A 21,728-nucleotide genomic window follows, 5' to 3' on the forward strand; every position below is an offset into this window, starting at 1 on the left:
ACCTCTTCCTATGGAAGTCACTGTTTTGATCTGCATCCCATAGTTCTGCTTTTCCACAATGTCATGTATACGATGCAGCGTCTTGTATTTGGTTTCTGCCTCTTAGTACAAAGCTCCGTTGCTTCATCCAGGACAGACACACTCTGCGCCGTTCTTCACCATGCTGGGCCATGCTGTGTTGCACTATACACCAAGCAGTTAAGGTATTACGAGTGATGGGCATGCTAGTTTTTTCTCTCTCTTTCTCACAGTTTTGAATACATTATCTGGGAGTATTTTTCTACAGAAGTTTGGTGTATTTTGTTTAAGTATTCTGGACTGGTGTTACTTCTCAGATACTCATGGGAGTCTTAAATAGAAGACAGACAGGTCCTCAAAGTAGTTGCACGGTTCTCTATTTTTACCTGCAGTGCACAGAAGAGCTAATTGTTACCTGTTTTTCTAGCACTTTGTATTGTCAGTTTAAATTTTTTAAAGTTCTGTTTGATTCGTTTGCCCATGTTTAAAATGAGCATTTTAATTTGAGTTGGGGGAGTTTTAAAATAATATGCACATCCGTTCTCCCCCCGCCCCATTGGAAACATCACTGAGAATCTCCTGATTCTGTTTATTTTTTAAAATTTTATTTTATTATTCCTATTACATCTCAATTGTTATCCCCTCCCTTGTATCCTCCCATTCCTCCCTCCCTCCCATTTTCCCCTTACTCCCTGCCCAGTCTCTGAAAGAATTTTCTTCTGATCTACAACCTCTTTTTAAATTTTTTACTGTCTTTCAAGAGAATGTTTTTTTATTTTAATGAGTCTAATTTGTCATTTTTATGTTCAGTACCTTTTATTTCCAAAGAACTCTTTGTCTCCTCAAAACTTACTTTGAAGATGTCTTAACTACATTTAAAGTAAGATGACCAGCATATTTTCTTTCCTCCAACTCCCAGAAAGAGATTTTAGGTGGAAAAACAACTCTCTAAATCTCAAGCAATGAGTTTGGTAGCTAATTTTCAGAAGCACAGTATAGACAGGGTTGTCTCTGTGCCAGTTGTCCTGGTATTCAGCAGCGTGTTTTCTGGGTTACTAACCCTACGACTTTCTATTCAGTGAGTCTTTGTGTAGGCAAATTCTCCACATGGCGCAATGACTGTTTATTTTCTCTCCTTTCTTCTCTCAGGGGGTCTGTATTCACTAACTAGGAAATATATTCTGCCTCCCATTTTCTATTCACCTGTGAGTCCCTGGTAGTCCATCTGCTGAAGATTGATGTTGGAGCGTATACTTTAAGTTGTTTTTCATTTGGAGAATTTCTATTTCGTTCAAGTTCCCTCAAGTTCTACTTTGAACTCATCCTGCTTGGTTGCCAATGGATTTAGTCATTTGAAATGCTCTTTAACTGTTCTGAATCTTTTTGAAAGACTATTCAATTATTTAAAGTCCTTTGGAGGGGTCTATGTGTTTCTTAAAATGTCTCTTCATGATATCTATTTCTTTCTGTACTCTATAGCTTTTTAAAGAAAATTGTGACTTGGTGTTTCACAGAGAAAAGTACGCTATGAATGTGTGTGCTTTATTTAGTGGGGGTACTCTGGTTGTGAAATGACATTATGGATAAACTTTGTGACTATTTGAAGTTGTGGTTCTGTAATGAGATTTAGCATTCCTAGAAGCTTTATATTTATTTGTGGAATTCAAGCTTCTATGGCAGGAGGATGGGAGAATCCACAAGTGTTCTGGGTCCAGGTCTACAGATAATGTTAGCTCACCTTCAGGACCCAGGTACACAATGACAATCCTGTCACTTGTGAAGGTTGATGTACAGGAAGTTGTGCGTGTGTGCATGTGTGCATGCATGTGTGTATGTGTTCACGCACTTGTGTTTGGGTAGGAGCAGAACTCCTTCTGCCAGTGCCGGCTGATAGCAATATTAAATTTCCTTGTGTGTGTGTCAGGACACCCATATCTGAAGCTGATTCCACTCTATCCCGATTTCCCCAGAAGCATCAGCATCCTCCTATTGCTCAAGCTTTGCTCTCATTCTTAAACATCATCTGTTTCTAGTCCCTCAGATACACTAAGCCCAGGGCTATGGGTAAGCACAGCCGTGTCTGGCTTTATTTTGTTTCTCAGATCCTTATGTTTGTGTAGCACGCACTTTCCCAACTGCGCCATCTCCTAAGCCTGTAGAAATAAGCCTTAATACAAAATTTACCTAGTATTTTATGCATTTTTAGCAGGAGTAAGATCCATGATATTGGCAGAAATCCAGTCTCCATGATGACTCTGGTTTTGACTAAAAGTGTCCATAGAATTCAGTCTCTAGGAGTTTTTTTGCTTTCTATTTTCCCTTTGGGGATTTCAAGTAGACACTGGATTATCTTCCCAGAGTCTGGATGACAAACCCTCCTGCATGAAACTCCCACAGATGTTAAGAGAAGGCCTTTCGAAGCCTCCTTTCTGGACATTTGCATCCCCTCTGCCTGAGTTCCTGTTCAGTGTTCCATTCCCGTTTTTAGCTAAGCAGCCTGTATGACTCTCTTTCATGCAGGAATACCACATTTTCTGGCTTTTATATCTCCATCACTAAGTGAGCTCAGGTACTCATCTCTGGTTGCGTTTTACTCCCTCTATCAGAAAGTAATTAATGAGTAACTATTTGAATATTTTCACAATGTACATTTGGAGACTTGCAGAAAATAGAAAATTAATTCTTTCATGAGCAAGCAGCTCCTAGGTATTTTGCATCCATCTGAAGTGTGGGACTGGAGTGTATCCTTAAAGGGTTTTCTCCCAGATTGCAAAGCATAGACTTCTATCAGAAAGAGCCATGTAATGATATATGGTACCTTATAACCACTGCTCTGCAACCTTGCATAGTAAGCACACAGAAAAGGGTGCAGCCATGGGCGAAGCAGGAAATTGGAGAAGGATACCTGAGAGTCTGAGTCATCTTGAAATGGTGAAACAGGAGCTTCTGACAGACAGGCAACATCATGAAAATACCATGTGTGTGTGGAATACGAAGGTGGCTGGAAATGTACCCAAATGTCTTCCACTTCAGCCACGCAAGGAACACCAAACATGGGGAAGCCCCTTCTTGTTTTTTTTTTTTTTTTATAATTAATTTATTCTTGTTACATCTCAATGGTTATCCCATCCCTTGTATCCTCCCAATCTTCCCTCCCTCCCATTTTCCCCTTATTCCCCTCCGCTATGACTGTTCCTGAGGGGGATTACCTCCCCCTGTATACTATGTTTGTCATGCGCGTTCCTCCAAGGAACACTTTCACAGATGGTCAACTTCACAGCTATACGTCTTGTTTAGGAAAAACAAAAGCTAAAGGGTAGACCTGCTATCTATGGCAGGCACTCGGAGGCACCTCTGGCCATAACTTTTATGGCCTTCTCATTTTTCTTACACACCTTTAGACAGAATGGTGTGCATTTCCCTCTAGAGGGAAAAATCTTCTTTTGTTGTTTGGTATAAAGCATAATGCCTGTTAAAGAAGTACAAAGTGAAATACTTCCATACAACTAAAAGGGAGGAAGGAATTCATGACAGAACTTGGAAGTCTCTCCTGGTACCTCCCTCTTTCAGAATGTCTCTTCTCAGAATGCTTTCTCCCCTAGCCTACCAGTGCCTGAGAATTTAATTTTTTTCCCTCTAGTGAACTTAGCTCTATTTCCACTTTGAAGTTTTATTTGTGTATCTGTGTGTGTGTGCTGTGTATGCCTTCATTTGTAGTGTGTGTTCATGTGCACATGTGTGCTTGTATATATGGAGGCTAGGGACCAATATTGAGTGTCTTTCTCTATATTTATTTTGAGGCAGTGTCTCTCACTGAACTCAGACTAGACTGGCTGTTCAGCAAGCTCTTGGGATTCCTCTATCACCTCCCCAGACTGCTGTGTGGTTACGATGCCAGGTTACAATGCCTGCTTTTTGTATGGTTCCTGAGCGGCCAAGTTCAAATCCTTATGCTTGCAAGGTAGGCATTCTGTCAGGGGAGGGACGGCATCCCTATACTCACTGTTTATTTATATCTTGAAGCACTCTCGCTCCAAGTTACAGAAGACATGCATTTACTACATCCTGTAGCATGATCTATAGATCAGGAGATCCAAGTACTTTCCATGGAGGGTTATTCTTGTAGGACTTTTCAGTACGTATCTCACGACTACCATTCATATCTCCGTTTTACACCAAAGCTGATGGGAGTTCCATAATCCTTCCTGGATTTATCAGGAGACTCATCCTCCAAGGGCAAGAACAGGCTGGGAAAGCTGCTAGACACATGTTTATAATCACTGGTATTTGCATCGCTACAAATAAAAGATACATTCTTCCTACATATGCACAGTGGAGATGGTTAGGAAAATCTGTTCTGAGTTACTTTGATACATGTTTCCAATTGCTAACCAAAGACTGCTTTAAATTTTTGTTTATAGGAAGCCGAACCAAGTTAGAGAGGACTGCTATTTGGAGCATGTGCTAGGCTTGGCAGCCCAAAGGCTGATGTCACCAGCATTCAGAGGTCCAGAAGATGCCGCCTGTTGGACATAAAAAAATCCAGTAAGATGCTGCTCCTCTATTTTATTCTGTATGCCTGCAGAGCAGAGGCCTAACTAACAGAATATGCTTCTCTTGGGAATTAAAGGCACTATATTACCAGTGTAAAGAGCTACTGGGATCATGGTTGTCGCATAACAATTGCATTTCAAGCTTAAAGCCTTTCCTTCTATAAACATTCATAACTGGGCTCAGGTGTCCCGTTTTGGTTTTTTGTTTTTTGTTTTTCTTGTAGCCTCCTGGTTCACAGGTACCCCACACTCAGTTACCACCTCTCAGGCTTTCCATGCCCACACCTCCCATGGCTCCCTATCGGGTTTTTTGGCTAGTCAGGTGATCCTTGGCTCCACCCCCTTAGCTCTCTAACCCTGTCTTTGTTGTTCAGTGGAGACACCTGACACCATGATTTGCATTGGCTTCCTAACTTTTCTTCCTTCTCCTCGAATTTCGTGGGTTTGAGTGACAGCTTGTGCTTTACTGTCCTCCATAAAGAACAGGGGTGCTGGCCAGAGAGGGGGTGCAGGGGAGGGAGGACTGCAGGCCGGAATTAATCCCGCTACCGCTTGACTTCTCTTCCTGCTCCTCTCATGACTTTCTCCACGTGAAGATAGCTTGGGTTTGTTTTGTTTTGTTTTGTTTTGTTTTACCTAGCATTGCCAGCTAAAAATAAGAGAGAAAGCATGTAAGTACATGGCCTGCCAGCTTCTGAAAGTTACTGAGAATGAGAACCCCAAAGCCTCCAATGGAGGATTGCATTTGACTTCTGACTGGGGTCTCCTAAGAGATTTTTTTTTTTAAGTCATCGTTTCACTGAGGTTGAGTATTGATGCTGCCGTCATAAGGACAGGAAGCACTTACAGCCTTCTTTAGCAGGCAGAGAAGAACTTTTCTACTTCTCATTTACAGACTTTCTGTATTACGTTTCACCTACATTGATTTATAGCCATTATCTATATTTTATATTAGAAGCTGGAAAACACTGTGTTTCACTGTCTTAGCTAAGACTTATAGAGAACCAGATGCCTCCCTCAGCTGTCTATACCATGGCCATGGGGAGAACAGGAAAGCTGACCTCACAGCAGGCGACTCTCTACAGGCCATTTGCATTGCCTTGTGGAGAGTGAAGGACTGTTAAGGAAAGAAACAGCCATTTCCGCTTCCTCACCTTGACACCCCACTTCTCAACTCCAAGGCAAGAGAGAAAAGCAATGCGTACCCCTTCTGTGTCCAGGTATTCCACCCCAGTTCATAGGTTGAGATAAGGAAAGATAAAGTGTTGATTTTCAGTTTCACTTTTTCATTTGCTCTCCATATACCCATCACATACTGTCTGTGAGGCACTGTGCTCCTCTGTAAAACCCAGATGACACTCAGGCTGCAGGGATCAGTATGTCTGGGTGGCAAGTTGCTATGGTTTCTTTTTTCTTTTTTTCCAAAATAATATACATATTTTTAATACATGTGGTTCTCTCATATGCTTTAACAATGTATTCTCTTCTGAATCTTTTTTTTTCCATTTTTCTTTTTATTAATTTATTCTTGTTACATCTCAATGTTTATCCCATCCCTTGTATCCTCCTATTCCCCCCCCCCCATTTTCCCATTATTCCCCTCCCCTATGACTGTTCCTGAGGGGGATTACCTCCCCCTATATATTCTCATAGGGTATCAAGTCTCTTCTTGGCAACCTGCTGTCCTTCCTCTGAGTGCCATGTCCCCTGGAGGGGGAGACCTGGTGGCACTCAGAGGAAGGGTTGCTATGGTTTCTTGATAGCATGGACTAGAGTTGTTTGTCACGGGTGATCAGTACGTCCCCTGATGTGGGGCTACCAAGATTGACAATGTCTCACTCACTGCAGGCGTCCAGCATCCCTGCATCAGTGTCAGGTTGAACTGAGGTTGCTTTGGGAGGCCTAGGGCTGACTGTAAAATACTTCAAAACAGCTAAAATGGAAGAAGGACTTCATGACAGGACTTGGAAGTTTCTCCTGACACCTTTCTCCCTCAGAATATCTCTTCTCAGAATGATTTTTCCAGCACCAGTGCTTGAGAATTTAATTTTTCCTCTGACGAACTTTGCTCTATTACCACTTTAAAAGTGCATTTTTTCCTATTTTATTTGTGTCTGTGTGGCATCTGTGTGCTCCAGCACATGCATGTGTACATATGTGCTTGTATGTATGGAGGATAGAGGCCCATACTGAGTATCTTTCTCTTTTTCTCCATGTTCATTTTAAGGCAGTGTCTCTCACTGAACTCAGAACTCATTGCTTGGCTAGACTGGCTGATCAGCTAGATCTTGAGGTTTCTCCACCACCTCCCCAGAAGTGGTAAGAACCCACACTTGGTTTTTGCAGGGTCCCTGAGTGGCCAAGTCCAACTCCTTATGCCTGAATGGCAGGCATTTTATCAGTGAAGATGGCTTAGGTGGGATGGTTGGTGGTCAAAAGGTCAGTTGTTTCAGCTCACAAAATACTGAAAGGAACTCAGATTTCAGGCTCATAGGGGCTGCACATCCTTCAAACCGAGCCTTGCTTCCTGTCTGTTCTTTTTTTCCTGAGTGCCTTTCTTAGCTTTGGTTTACATCTCACAAATCCTTTTGCAGCCTCTTGGCTCTACGCTACAGGCTCTTCAGTTTACTTATAAGCATTGTTTGGTTTCTGCCTGTGTGCAAACACTTAACTGTCTTAGCTTCATCAAGTGCTACTTGGAACACTTGTGAGCAACATGGAAGAAAGCAAGTTAATGGTGGTGACTTAGGTGCTACCAGGGCGGTGCTAAGATGGTCATGTTACCAGGGAGCATTTCTATTTCTAGAATCCCATTGAAAATGACTTTGCTATTGTCTAATGGTTTACCCAGATTACAATATGCTAGACATCATATTGGTGTCATCCTAAAATAAATTCTCCAACAAATGCCCAAAACTCTCACAACAGCCATGCTGGAACTCAATAGAGTAGAGTGACCCTGAAAAGCTATGCCAGGTCTCATCATCTATACTATAGAGACCCTCAGAGGCCAGAACAGAGGGGAGATAGGCTGAGGTAAGCCTCCTTATTATTCACACAAAGAGAAAAAGTAAACAGTTTGCTCTGGATCATACAGATGTTTTGGGGGAAGGACAAGCATGGAACCCAGGTTTAGGCTCTTAGCCCCTGTTTGTTCCTCTGTGTGTCTGTCTAGTCTCAGATGCCAAATATTTTTGGAGTGGTTCAGATGCTGCCCTTGAAATTACTGTAGAGTACACACCTGCCACATACAGGTGCCACATGTATACCTATCTATTAGATTGTTTTTTACTGTGGGAATGCTCAGTCACATACAAAATAGGATATACTAACGAAATTCCATATGCAGAACAGCTAGTTTCTACCACGACCAGCATTTTATTGTTTTAATATACCTTTCCAACATTACTAAGCGTTTTAACGTCCAACATATTATGCCTCCTGCTAATGTTTCTATTAAAGTATAATCAGTGTGCTTAATATTACCAATTTTGTAAAGTCATCTCACTCTCAGTCTACATTTAATTTTCACCTTTTTCAAACAAGTTACATTTGACAGAAGGACGTCTCCATATTAGAGTCACAATAAAGCACCTCAGAGCCTCTGGGGACATGCCTTGTAACAATATTTTTCATTAGCATTTAACAGTTCTCCGTCCTCCTTTTGTTCTAATACTTATGAGTAAAATAACTAAAGTAATTTATTGCATATTGGATGCCTACATCCTCAAGGTGCTCTTTGATGTATTTTCTTAGTCCATATATCTTCTGAAAGTAGGAAAATTTACCTTGACTCTTGATTGATATGAGTTGAAGTTTTGGCAGGAATGTGTTGCTAAGGGTATGTATATGTTCAGATCATTTCACAGCAGGTGACACCTGGTAGTGCTAATTGTAGAGGTGTTAAAATTGACTGGGGCGGAGATTAAGTACTTTGAATCTGATCCACTTATTATTAAGTTCTCTCACTTTTCTACTGGAATAATTTTTAGCTACCATTGCCTTGAACAGCCACTTATCAAGTGTTTAAAATTCTGATTTCTAATCGTGTCATTGTTTTCTTCAATTATTAATAGTAACTCCTGTGTAAAGAGCTCTGTTTTGTGCATTTAAATCTCCTTGAAAATATAGAGCATAGAAGGAATGTCCATCAATGATTTTTATTTCAATTTTCAGAAAAATGAGTGAAAACAGCAGCTGTAGTGTTGGTCAAGTCATGAACCAAACTTAAAGAACTTATTTGTCACAGATCTGCTTCTTCAGTCTGATGTGTTACCTTTGAGGGCTTGCAAATCTTCTTGTCCTGAGGGCACACCTTCAGGTGCTCATCTGGCTCGCCTATCACTTTCTTGTCTTCTGGCACAGCACAGGCCTCAGATTTATGGAGATGTCCTGTCCCAACCATGACATGGCACTCCTTGTTAAGGAGTCCTGATTCTGTTTAGAAAGAAACATTCCCCTACTTTGTCCAGAACTCACTATCTCCTCTGGCTTTAGTGAGCATATATTATATAACTAATTTATATATACCAAATGTTTTTGCTTAATGTATATAGCTCCACATTTTTATGTCTTCCCCCTTACATTGAGCATCTTGGTATCTGATTCCTGAATAGCTCATCCACAGTGCCTTAGGGAGATAAAACCTCAGGAGCCTCCCTTGGAACCAACCCACCCAGTTCCTCTTTTGGGTGCTTTATAGTAAGTACACTGTGTGCACAGTAGGCACTCAGAGTTTTGCTAGATTAGATCAAAGCCCAAGTAGCCTTTGAGTCCTTGTATTTTTTTCTGAGGCACATGGAAGTAGCAGGCCTGACCTGAGGGACTCTTAGTCATTTTGTAGCCCGAATTCTTCATGTACCGTCAGGAGGATTGAGGCCAATGAGCTGAAGCAATGGTCAAGGACTAATGAAAAGCAAAAGGTAAGACACACGACTAAACACAGAGGCATCTATATCCCAAGTGACTGCTTAGAACCATGGGAATGTAAATGATAAGGAGAGCACTGGATCGACACATGTGGGACTTTGTTAAGAGCTGACACTGATGTGTCCAATAGGAAAAGGAGAAGGGGGAAAAGTGAGGGGGCGTGGCTTCCCAGTCATGGGCATGAGTAGTAGCCATTCTCCCATCAGAGGACAGGGCTGGCAGGAAGGAGGTAGATGGGGATCAGTGGCTGCTGAACCTTAGAAAGAGACAGCCAGGCCCTTCACTTCTCCATATGCAAAGAGCTGGGCGCTCCAATTTGAACAGGGACCGAGAATAGGCGTGCTTGCTGGCACCTGCCGGAGCTCTGTCATTCCTGGGCAAGCTGCCATGTGTTCAGATTCTCAATGGCTCTAGTGGCATGTATTCTACAGACCCTTACATCCCCACAAGTCCTAGTTTATTTATTTCTAGGGACTTGTTCTCTGTTGTTGGCTGAAAAGCATAATATGGAAGAAAAACCAAAGAAGATTGTGTATTTCTTTGCTTTTGTTTGTTGAAAGCAAAGTGGTACCGTGCAGAATAATATTGGTTTTAGATAAGCTTGTTTCTTTGGCATCTCAATGAACCCCCAGGCTTACCATAATGACAAATACCTCTCGAATATTTATTTGTAAAATATTTAGAGTAAGTGTAGTGTTGGGGCAGTTAGAATTTTAATCTACAAATTATTGCCCATGCCAAGGAGTATATTTTATGCACCCTACAGTCATCTTACTACCCTCGTTTAAAAGATAATTCAATGAAAATGAACCTTGATGTACATTCTCTCTTTCAGAGAGGCATGGGCATTGCAATTTCAGATTGCTGCACTCTCTAAAGGGACCAAAGCACACGTTAGGAAGGTCTGGTATATGTGAAACATCCACTTGCATTCGCTTTTGTATCTGCTGTACAGCTTGATTATTTTGTCCTCTGTGAACTTATCTATTGGCAGTGCAATAATCTCCTGTACTAGGCACCTCTTAATTAAAAGAGAAAACATTAGCATTTTTAGCACAAAGGGAGAGTATAAACACAAGGGTTATCATGTCTTTGATGGAGACCTGTGTACATATGACCAAGGTCACATTGAAGAGATGGTCATTCGGATTTGCCTCTCATCTGAAGCTCCTTCATCAGGAATGCCATGAACCTTCCACTTAGTCGGTGCCTTCCTGTTTTGGTACCACAGGCCCATCCTCACAGAGTAGTAAACTGTATGTATCTGCATTCTCTCCTCATGCTGACTTAAATAGTGCCAAGCATAGCAGCCTCCCCATTCAATTAAGCCTCGGGGAGTCAATACAGAAGAACAGCAAGAAAACCATAGGTATTTTTGAATAAAAGTGAAAGTGACTGAGAGGAAAGCTCCTTTTTTGCTTTTATGGAAATCAGCCTAGCACTTCACAGCCATGATGACTGTAGAGAATTCAGAAAGGAGGCTGACCATGGAGCACAAGAAAGCCTGTCTCCTGTGTGTCCTGTTCATGTGGTAAGGCAGACACAGGCCCATGCCTTTCATCAGAGGCACTGATGGGAAATTGAGAAGTTATGAGGTGGATGGAGCCACACAGCTCTGTGAGCTGTTTGGCTATGTCCCCCAGAGTGTGACAATATTTTTAATGTAAGCACATCTTGCCTCTTGCTGCACAAAAGCCCAAGAAATGAATTTTTGATGGCTGAGAATGAACCCCATGAGAAAATTGGAGTTTTCTTTTTAAGTTCAACTTTAAAAAAATGAAATGTGTTTTTGAAAGAAGGATTTGTTTGCATTCAGTTCACCACAGAACTGTCTGGGATTTTTACTCCTGGTGGAAAAGCAACAGGGTTTTGTTCCCACCCCTCCCATAGACCTTCGGCAGCCATCTATCCGAGTGTGCAGTCTGCCTACGGTTTCCAGCCTCAGGCTTCTTTCTTGCCACCAATGTGGGCCCAAGGCATAAGATGGTATTTGGAAGCTCCCCCTCCATGCTGCCCACCACGAGTAGGCTAAGATGATAACCTGGGAGAGGGAGAGCTGTGAAGTGCAAATGTGGGTAAGAGTAGATGAGAAAATAAAGCTTTTATTCTTGGCTGCAGAGTGTTGCAGCCCAGCAAGGCTGATCTTTCATGCCACAGTGAGGTGAACTTATATATACCTAACATCCAGGGGCAATGACACACAGGAAAAGACTTCAAACTGGAAAACACAAGAAATACTGATGCTATCGGCACACAGCGGGAGTGTGGGAATCTGTCTGGGTAGTTCATTTCTGTCTAAGCTCTCTTCAGTTCATGTAGAAGTCCCATTCCTTCTTTCTCTTTTCTTCAACAATGGTCTGGGCCCTGCGTAGCATTCTGGGAATGCTCACCATGGAGACTCTGGGAACTGCACTGCCACATGCAGCTGGCGGTTGCTCTCATGGGCATGTCTGTCAGTTCAATCTCACAGTGTGGTCTAATAGGTTCCACATTGTCTGCAGCACTCCTCCCAGAGTGGTTTTAGTGACTATGAATAATATTTTGAAAGGTCCAACACCTGATCTTCTATTAACAGACCTGGGTATTTTGCTTTTGAGTGTCCAAAAGAAGCAATTATCTCGCAGAGCTCTGATTTAGGCATACCAGATTGAATTACGCAGGGCACATTTCATGAAGCGATCCCTGCACTTACATCTGCCCAGCTGAGGTAGGATGCTTATGTATAGAATGCTTCCCTTTACAGTTGCCATTTCACTCTGCTGTTTCAGACACTTCATGTTTACAACGCCTCTCATTCTTACAGACGGAAGGGCAGGTTTATTTGCTAGCATTCAACTTCCTGACAGGTATAAGGTTTTAAAGGCCTTGACTTTCTTATTCAACCCGACTAAGGACAATTCATAATGTCAGGATGTCACCGTGTTGGTTGGCATAGGATGTTATGTGCTACTGGTACGTAGGCAAGATCGAATGCCAGAACTGTTCCAAACACAGCCACGCTGTGGGCAGGGTTGTCCCAGCTGAATGGAGGCCTGCTGTGGTTGTGGACAGTGTTGAAAGGCAACAGGAGGAGTCCAGAAATTCAGGGAAGACAACAAGAACTGTGCAGTCACAATTACAGTGATGACTGTGGCAAGAACACAACCAGTGGGGAATTTCATAGGGTGATTTTTTTTTCTAACCTTTAATTCATTCTCAGGAATCTTGTCTGACCAGACTGCACCCTGGTAGGACTTAAGGATACTTAGCCTCAAGATGGGCAAATGTCTCAGCATTCATTTGGTACACTCAGCTACATAGCTCTCCTCCCCTGTAGTTAATGCTTGTACAAATGTGTAGTTTGGGAAAGGTCTGGAGTAAATAGCCAATATTGGTTGGCTAAAAAGCAAGGCAAAATTTCATGTCAGTTGACTTTATTACTTATTAATTAAACATTAAGCAAAGGCCCAGACTTTGGAGGAGAATCCAGCATGTCTACAATAAATCAAGGGTTTATTTTCCCATGTCTGCATTCCTTCTTCCATCTTGGCTGAGAACAGACAATCTTATGTGATTCATAAAGTTGTTGAAATATTTCCATAGCTCTTCCTACTTGTTTATTTTATTTGGTTCACACATGTTGTGGTTATTGGTGGGATAAGAAAGAGAAAAGGATCAGTGGTTATTCTGGCAATTACTTGCATTTTGACCAGACCAGTGGAAGAATGTATCTTACTGTGTGTCTATCAGCAAGGATGTGTGTGTGCTTATTGGTTTAAAGGACTCTCTGTTTTTCTCCTTTGGGGTGGAGGACAAGTTCTCACTGGCTCCCCTGGCTCTGCAGGAGTGGCACTTAGTTTGGAACTTGTGCCTGTGACCTTTCTGCCCCTGTGCTGGGTACACTACCATGCTGGCTTTTCATTTGTTTTTCTGATTTTTTTATTGTAACTTTTTGTACATTTCACTATCTTTTTCTCTCTGTTTGTAGGAGCTCCTTGACCTTAGCATTTTGTCATCTGACAGCCTTGATTTGACCTTTGTTTTATATTTTGATGAATTTATCGGTATTTAGCTTTGTTGTTTTGGTTTTGCTTCCTAGTTAAGAATTCTTACATCTTTTGAGGCAGTTAGGAAGTTCATCCTCACTTTCTTCTCCCTTGTGTGGTTTTATTTTTTACACTTAATCCCTAATCTACTTTGGGTTTTCCAAGAGTCTATTGTGTGAAATAGACCCCAGTGAATAGGTTTTCACATCAGCTAGTCCATTATCACTTGGGGAGACATTTGTGCTTCCCCTACTGACCTGAGGCTCTGTTTCCTGCACCCTGTTCCCACATAAAATGCAGTGGTTTCTGGAGTTTGTATTTTGTCCCACTTGTTTCCCCGCGTATTTACATACAAACAAATCACTCCGTTATATTAACATTTTCATTTATATAGACAAAAGAATTTATGATATTATTTTATATATTGTAAATGATCTTGAACTTACCAGACCCATTATGCTTCTTCCTGGGGTTCTTATTGTCATCCTTGCTTGCTTGTTTTCACTGGGATCCCCTTTGCCAGCTCTGGGTGCCATGACCTATTGCTTTTTCAGAGGCAGAAGGCAAGTGTGCAATCCGTCTAGGGAGAACTGATACCTTGTGGCTCAGGTTTTTCCGGCCAGTGTGTGCTCCATGTCATTTCACTCCTTTAAGCAAGCTGTGTGATTTTTTTTTTTAGGAGTGTCTCTTTATGTATGTCATACACCTTAATCTTAAGGGTATGCTCATTGCTTTCCTTCACAAGTATACAGATAATTTTCTTTTCATAACTTAAAATGGTTGTTTTTTTATTTATTGGAGCTACTTTGAGAAACATATGTTTAAGTCTACCACATTAAGTTCTAAATTGCTTTATTGGGACCTCCCCCCCACCACCTCTGGTTACAGATGTTTCTTCTTTGTGTTTATAGAAGAGGGGCTGTGACTGGGTTTCACCGATTTATTTTTGAGTGGAGTACTATAACTCCCCAATTCTGTTCTCTGCAAATCTCCCCTTCCGGCTTCAGTGCTGCCATCGCTTCTTATTACATTGTCCCAAATGGTAGAAACCGTGTTCCAAAGTAGCTTCCCTTAGAAATTGTTCCGAAAGAGTAAAGTTGGTTGAGGGGCCCTTGTCCCTTCTTTCACTTTCTTTTCCTTTTTGGAAGGAGTGAATAATCAGGAAGAGTTTCCGCTGTTGAACTTGAGAAAGAAGAAAGTGCCCTCAGAAGCTGACAGTTTGCAGTTGGAAATCCAGGTCTTAGAATTGCCATAGTTCATATGAAATGCACTTAACTCTCAGCGCATGTAAATATCAAATTTGCAAATAGAAACTTGTAACAGAAATAGTTTACACAAAAGGGACTACCTTAGCTTTCATCTAGTAATGAATTAGCTCCAAAAGAAAGGTTTACTTTCAAACTGACCAAAGCCAGAAAACCATCTTCCTAACAGTTCCCCTGTAGGCACACCAGACACAGCAGGGTGAAGTGTTTTATCTCATTGCTTTCATGAGAGACACCACAACAAAGACTAGAGATATCAGGGAACATACACGAAGCCTAAAAGTAGCCAAACTGAAACTGGCCTCTCTCACATGGCAACTACAGAACCTGTGGCTGTCTTGGATGTGAACCTGCACCTACAGTATCTTTGAGCTGGCTATTCCGGACTGTGTTGGTTTTGTGAATGTTCCCAAGGCCATCATCTCCGTGTGATTGTCACCATAAGCATTAATGAATAGTCAATCAAGTTTACAAAGCTCTGTAGCTATGTGGCTACTGCTGATCATAGGGCATGCCTTAGGCCATCACCCTGAAAACACTTGTTTTTCAGTCGTACAAAGAAGACATTTACATTGTGTAGAGTCTCCCTGAATCTTTGCTGCTTTGTCACACAACTGGACTGTCTGCAGCGTGTCTTGAAACTTGTGACAATAGTTGCAGGTCTCAACAGTGGCCTGGTTCTGTCTTTGCTCTCTGCTTCCATCTAAATTATTTAAAACTTTGAAAACTGAAATGAAAACAAAAGCCAAAAACAAAACAAAACAAAACAAAAAGTCAGTTTTTTGCAATTTTAGAGAACAAGCATCACACACTTTTTTTTTCATACCAGAACAAGGGATTTAAAAAGATACCCTTCATGCTTTCATAAAAATGTTTTGTGATTTTTAAGTGGGTTATACAAAAAGACAATAAGAAAGTTAAAAGATTCTTTTTTTTTTCCATCAGCAGGTATTCAGCAATATGTCACATCTTAATTTACCTAATTTGTCTCCTTTCAACTTGACTTTTGGATTTCCTCATTGCAATTTTTCAAAAGGTGACAGACATTATGTGATTGTCACTAATTCCTCCCACTCAACTCCCAGAGCTGCATTGTTCTGAGGATGATGTTGTCATCTCTCCTCCATGGGTTCAGTTTAAGGAAGAGAGGCAGATGGTAGGTAGGACTTTGCAGGCGCCTCGGCATTGGCTGGCATTTAGCTCTGGAGAATCGCAACACCTGTTCCAGAAAGTTCCAACTCTTTGTCCTCTTCAACTTCTTCAGTTTTCCACTCAGGACCTGACTCTGGTTACAGTGGAGGGCACAGGAAGCCCTTGCTTTGGAAAAGCCTGTGAGTTGGCGCACACACCTGTGAAAACCTGTTCCAGTGCATTGAACTAAGTGAGCACTTTCAAAACTGAGCTAATCCTGAATGTTCCTCAGTGGTGACACATTTGCCCATGTTTAAGAAGGACAATACAGGCGGTAAACTTTAAACCCCTACCCAGATCTAGCCAATGGTCAGAACATTCTCCACAGTTGAGTGGAGAGTGGGATATGTCTTTCTCACATACTCTGGTGCCTCACATTTGACCATGTCCCCTGGAGGGGGAGACCTGGTGGCACTCAGAGGAAGGACAGCAGGTTGCCAAGAAGAGACTTGATACCCTATGAGCATATACAGGGGAGGTAATCCCCCTCAGGAACAGCCATAGGGGAGGGGAATAATGGGAAAATGGGAGGGAGGGAAGAATGGGAGGACACAAGGGATGGGATAAACATTGAGATGTAACATGAATAAATTAATAATAATAAAAAAAAGATCTTGGGTTTATCCATCTGCACTGCACAAAACAGATCAAAACCTGATAGCTAGTATCCTGGTCTCCCTCTGGGCAGGCCAGCCATGTTAATTATGCATTGAGCTGTGATGTTCACTCCAGTTCCAATCTTGCTCCCTTCCTTTTAAAGTTTAGGATGCAGTGCTTCCCATGGATACTTGTGGATCCAAGTGGCAGGCATGTTGCTGGCTCATTTGTGCAGGCAGGAAGGCATCCAGGAGGCTTTGGCCAGCACTCTGGCCCACAATGATGGAGCTTTTCTCTGTAATATACAGAAAACCTTTATTTTTATAATTTCACAAAATATAGGATGTATATTAAGCCTGAAGGCCCCAGGCTTAAACATCATTGGTATTGGGGCAGCCCAATCTACTGTTCCATACAGCTCTTTGCCCATGTGCATCTTACCCATGTGACTGTCCTTTTGACACTGGGTGTCATACTCTTGCTTTCTTACCATCCCTTTCCTCTCGTACACTTCCTTTAATCATTCACATTTATTTTGATGTGGCTTTCCCCATGTTCTACTCTTTTCTTCAAGCAAGGGCAGTCTTACACATCACTTATTTTGTCTGTTTATACAATCTTAACATAGCTATTAATAGTGTCCCATTCACTATGAAATTTCCTTATTTAGATTATGTGTTTTGTCACTAACTTACTGTTTTGTAAAGATATTCCGTTTTTATATTGATTTACTTATAAGAAATGTTCTCATTATTGGACACAATTATCTTCCTCCTAACCTCATATTGGCCATCCACTGTGCTTCAAATACAGTTAATCTGATTTAGAGGCAGTTAAGGCTAGGAAACCGGCCATTCTATTGTCTGTTGGTCCTCACAGCAATGAGCAATGAATCTTTATTTTTTTAAGTTGTCAACAGATATATCTGCAGCACAACTTTTGTAGCTAAGGCTCAAGAAGCATTGCAGAAGAGAAGGCAGAGAGACTGTAGAGTCAGAGGACCACGAAGTCTGCCATGAGACTATGTCTCCTAAAATGGCTGCCTAAAGTTTTAAATGATGTCACTGTAATAGACATGCTAATTAATATGGTGTGAAATATAAGGAACCCCACACCTAGACAAAGAATGACAGGCAACTTCTGGCTGCTGAGAGAGGAAGGCTTAGCCCCTCTCAGGGACAGGCTCCTGATTGTTATTTAATGCAAGATGGTCAGCACTGAAATCACATATACCCAGGCCAGTCACACTATATGGACTCAGCAAGTTGTATTTATATATTTATACATATATAAATAAAAATAATCAAAGAAAAAGAGGCTATCATATGAGAGAGTGAAAGGGGTATGGTAGGGGTTGAAGGGAGAGGATGTGGGAAGGGTTGAAGGAAGGAATGGGAATAAGGAAATGATGTAAGTATGCTTTAATTAAACATTTTTAATAAATTAACAAAAACTTAAAATATTTACCACACTCTGTGTGAGCGCAAAACCCCTCCCTCTGAGGTTAAGACAGCCTTCCTTGTATCCCACCTGATGTAGTTTCACAGAAGAACTTTCGAGTAGACACTCCCATTAACTCTGGGGGGAAATGCTGTTTGAAAAGAAAATCTTGCTGTCTTGTTTGGTTTGGTTTAGAGGTGAATGTTTATTATCTTTTTATTTTGTGTATCTTGAAAAGCCATAGTGTATTAATATGATCCCAGTCTAAGCTGCTAGGTTTATAAACAATGATGAAATCACAAACTATGAGTCAAGAACCGCTCACACACAGTAAGCTTGTCTTGTGTCAGACCAATGGCGCAGATCAACTGAGAGATACTTGAGAGCCTCAGACTCTCAAATGGAGAAAATGAGCAGGTGGTTGAAGTCTGGGGTTGAAGGTGAGTTTTAGTGCACTTTCTGTCATTTACCTACAGCAGAGACTTGAGGCTAGTGAATCTCCCTGAGTTTTCATTTCTCTATATGGAAAATTGGAATCAGGTGAGCACTTATCTCAAAAGGCTATCACAAAAATCAAATAAGGTATTCTTTGTTAGAAGAAAGCCTACTGCTAATGTGTAGGTGCCATCAGCATATTCCCCACACAAACCCTTATATACTATTAACATTTGGGGTGTTAAAGGAGTAAACTTTCAGTAGTGGGGAAAGAGTGGTGTATATTAGGAAGAAAAGATGGAGTCCAAGAAATAATAATCTAGATTCTTCCACTGATTGGTTCTGTGAGCAGGAAAAGGAAGACAGGGGGACTCATAAGATCAAAGTGAAACTATACACACACACACACACACACACACATACACACACGTTATTTCTAAAATACAAAGTATTGTATACAAATGTGGTAGTTTTGGTGCTATTGTTAAGATTAAAGCCCAGAGACACTATGTGGGTGTGCACCTAGGGGATTTATTTTGGAAGAGTCGATGTGAAACCATTGCTCATAAACGAGTGTGCTCTACTTCTGTCTAACTTTGTCTGCTAACCTGGCCATCTCATTTCCAAAGCCCATGGGATAAACAAGTTGTACTTTAGGACATGGAGTGTTGCTTTAATCTCTCCTCGCTTCCATAGCTTATGCCAGATTATTAGGCTCCAGCCTCAGCACTGCCATCCACATTTGTGAGTTTAGGAATGTCAGCCAACCTCCTGCGTCAACTGTCACTGTTTGTTAAGACCTCACTGAGCATATTCCCCAGGCCCAAGGCATATAATGCCACATCAGCCCAGTGGTCACTTAGTGTTCTTTCTGCTGCCTTCAACAGAGATGAGTCTTTCCACTCAGCTCACTTTCTGTCTTGGTATGCCCTTCTTGGCAGACCCACCTCCCGCCCTGCTTTACCCCAACTGTCTTCTCTAGCCATAATCACTTCTCTTTATTATGTGCTATTAACCATTACTCCATCTGGTCAGCTTCTCGTCCTGACACCCAGACATGAACCTTCACTTCCTAACATGTCAGCTTTGCAGTTTCACACTACTCACGTGATTCTTTCCTGTCTGCTTTTCCTTCAGATCATTGCTCCTTCAGCAGAGAAATCATATTTACCTTTGTTTCACACATCCTCATCCTTAATAAGTAGTTTTAAAACAAGTATTGAAATAATATACACAAAGCATAATGCAATTTAAAACATTCTACATACTTATTTTATCTCACTAATCCAGGGCTACGGAGAATAAGTCTTCGAGGAAATAACCCCAATTTTTTATTAGATGTCTTGTCGTTAATACATGTTTAGTGTCTGTGAATCTAGTTTTAGGGACTTAGTAAATTAAGTAGACATAGGTGTCTGTAATTCTCTCAAGGACTTGAACTCAGTCACCAGAGTTCCAGAAGAGCCGTCAGGATGAGTGGTGAAAAAGAATTCTCTTTGGATTTTCTTGGGCTGAAGCTGTTCAGATTTGTGGCCAGCATGAAGCTGGGCGTGGGAACTGGCTGGTTCCTCACTAGCCCAGTTAATGATTGCGTGGAGGGGCCCGTGAGGTCACAGCCATCTTTAGCAACCTCGTTCCTACTGTCTTCCTCAAGTTCCTCTCATTCTTCCAGGCATGAGAGCTCATGAAGGAGGAGCAGAAACACCCTGCTTATTTGGTTTGTAAAATTCAGAGGCCTGCATGTTGCTAGATGCATGACCTTCCCCAGTGGATCACTGTCATCCTTTGGCGTATGGCCGTCTTCCTCATTCCTGACTCCCCACCTCCCCCCGCAGGAAACCTGAGTGACTCAGAATGAATTCATGCTGGTTGTGCCTTTGGTGTGTAGAGTTGAAGTAGATGAGTCAAGAGTTCTACCTTGATTCACAGTAACACAAAATGGCCCAAGGACAAATGAAATGTGCTATTGAAGTCTTGAGGGACATGTTTGTGGTTCCAGGGACTGATCCCAGGACTTTGTACTTACTACATATGTGCTCTATTGCTGAGCTATATCCCAACCTTAAAATTAGTTTTCTGTAGGAGAAAATAAAAGATAAAATGCGTAGAAAAATAAAAAGAAAAGAAAACAAAAGCCAATAGCTTGAGAAAGTTTCTCAAAGAGAGAATGTTGATGGCCTCTATGGGGCTGTGGTAGTTTCTAACAACCAATATTGGAATATCACATTGGCAGCAAGTGGCAGGCAGGGTTCAGGGCTGAGATTCAGTAGTACCAACATGGAGACCAGAAACTTAACTTTAAAGGGCCACAAGCGATTCTGATACTGCCACTTAGGGACAATACAGCAATACCACCAGCCACAGCATTTTTCCTTTGAGCCAACCTTGAGGGTAGACATGTATGGTGGAGAAAACTCAGAGGTGAAACCTAGGCAAAGGGCATCTTGAGCAGATATGCACCAAGGTATGCTGCCCAAGAAAATGATAGCTTCAAGTCATAATCTAAAGACTATTCTAACTGTACAAATAGCTTATGCATCATAAACTGCTGATGGTACTATTAAGAACATAATTTTCTTCTGCAGGAGACTAAAAATCCTGTGGAAGAATCCATTCTTATACCCCTTTAGATGGACTGCGTGAGAATAACTGGCTAGTTCATGACCATGATGCCCAAGGATACCATGATGAAAATCTCAAAATTCAACTGCTTTATGTGTTATTTCATCTAAAGGAGAATGTTAGTTTGTTTTCCACTGGGTAACATGGATACGATTAACATTAATAATGGCTCCCTTGAAACCATAGTCACTTTTATCAGCTGTCACTCAGTATCTAATAACTGTGCAGCTGAGCCAACTATCATGTTACTAAAGTGCTGTGGTATGCAGTTATACACCCCATGTGTGACACAGCTCCAGAGGTACCATTCATGTGGAGTTGTTCCATGCGGGTACCATTTCAATTTTGACACATATATATATATATACATACACATATATATACATATACACATATATATTAAAAAACATATATAACTTAGTGGAGGAGTTGGCCACCAAGTACATAAGAAATCAGGAATGGTAGAAATGTCTAAGACACTTTAACCCAGAATCATCTCACACGAATAGACTAGAGTTCAGCAGTGGTTGAACACAATTAAGTGAAGATGTATTCAGTAGTTGCCATATTCGAATACTTCACTAAGTGTGACTAATAACAGAATGCTCCAGTGTGCCAGTGCAGACCCTGTGCGTTGGAATTTTCATCCTTAG

This window comes from Acomys russatus, chromosome 2 (genome assembly GCF_903995435.1).
Source record: "Acomys russatus chromosome 2, mAcoRus1.1, whole genome shotgun sequence".
Lineage (NCBI taxonomy): Eukaryota > Metazoa > Chordata > Mammalia > Rodentia > Muridae > Acomys > Acomys russatus.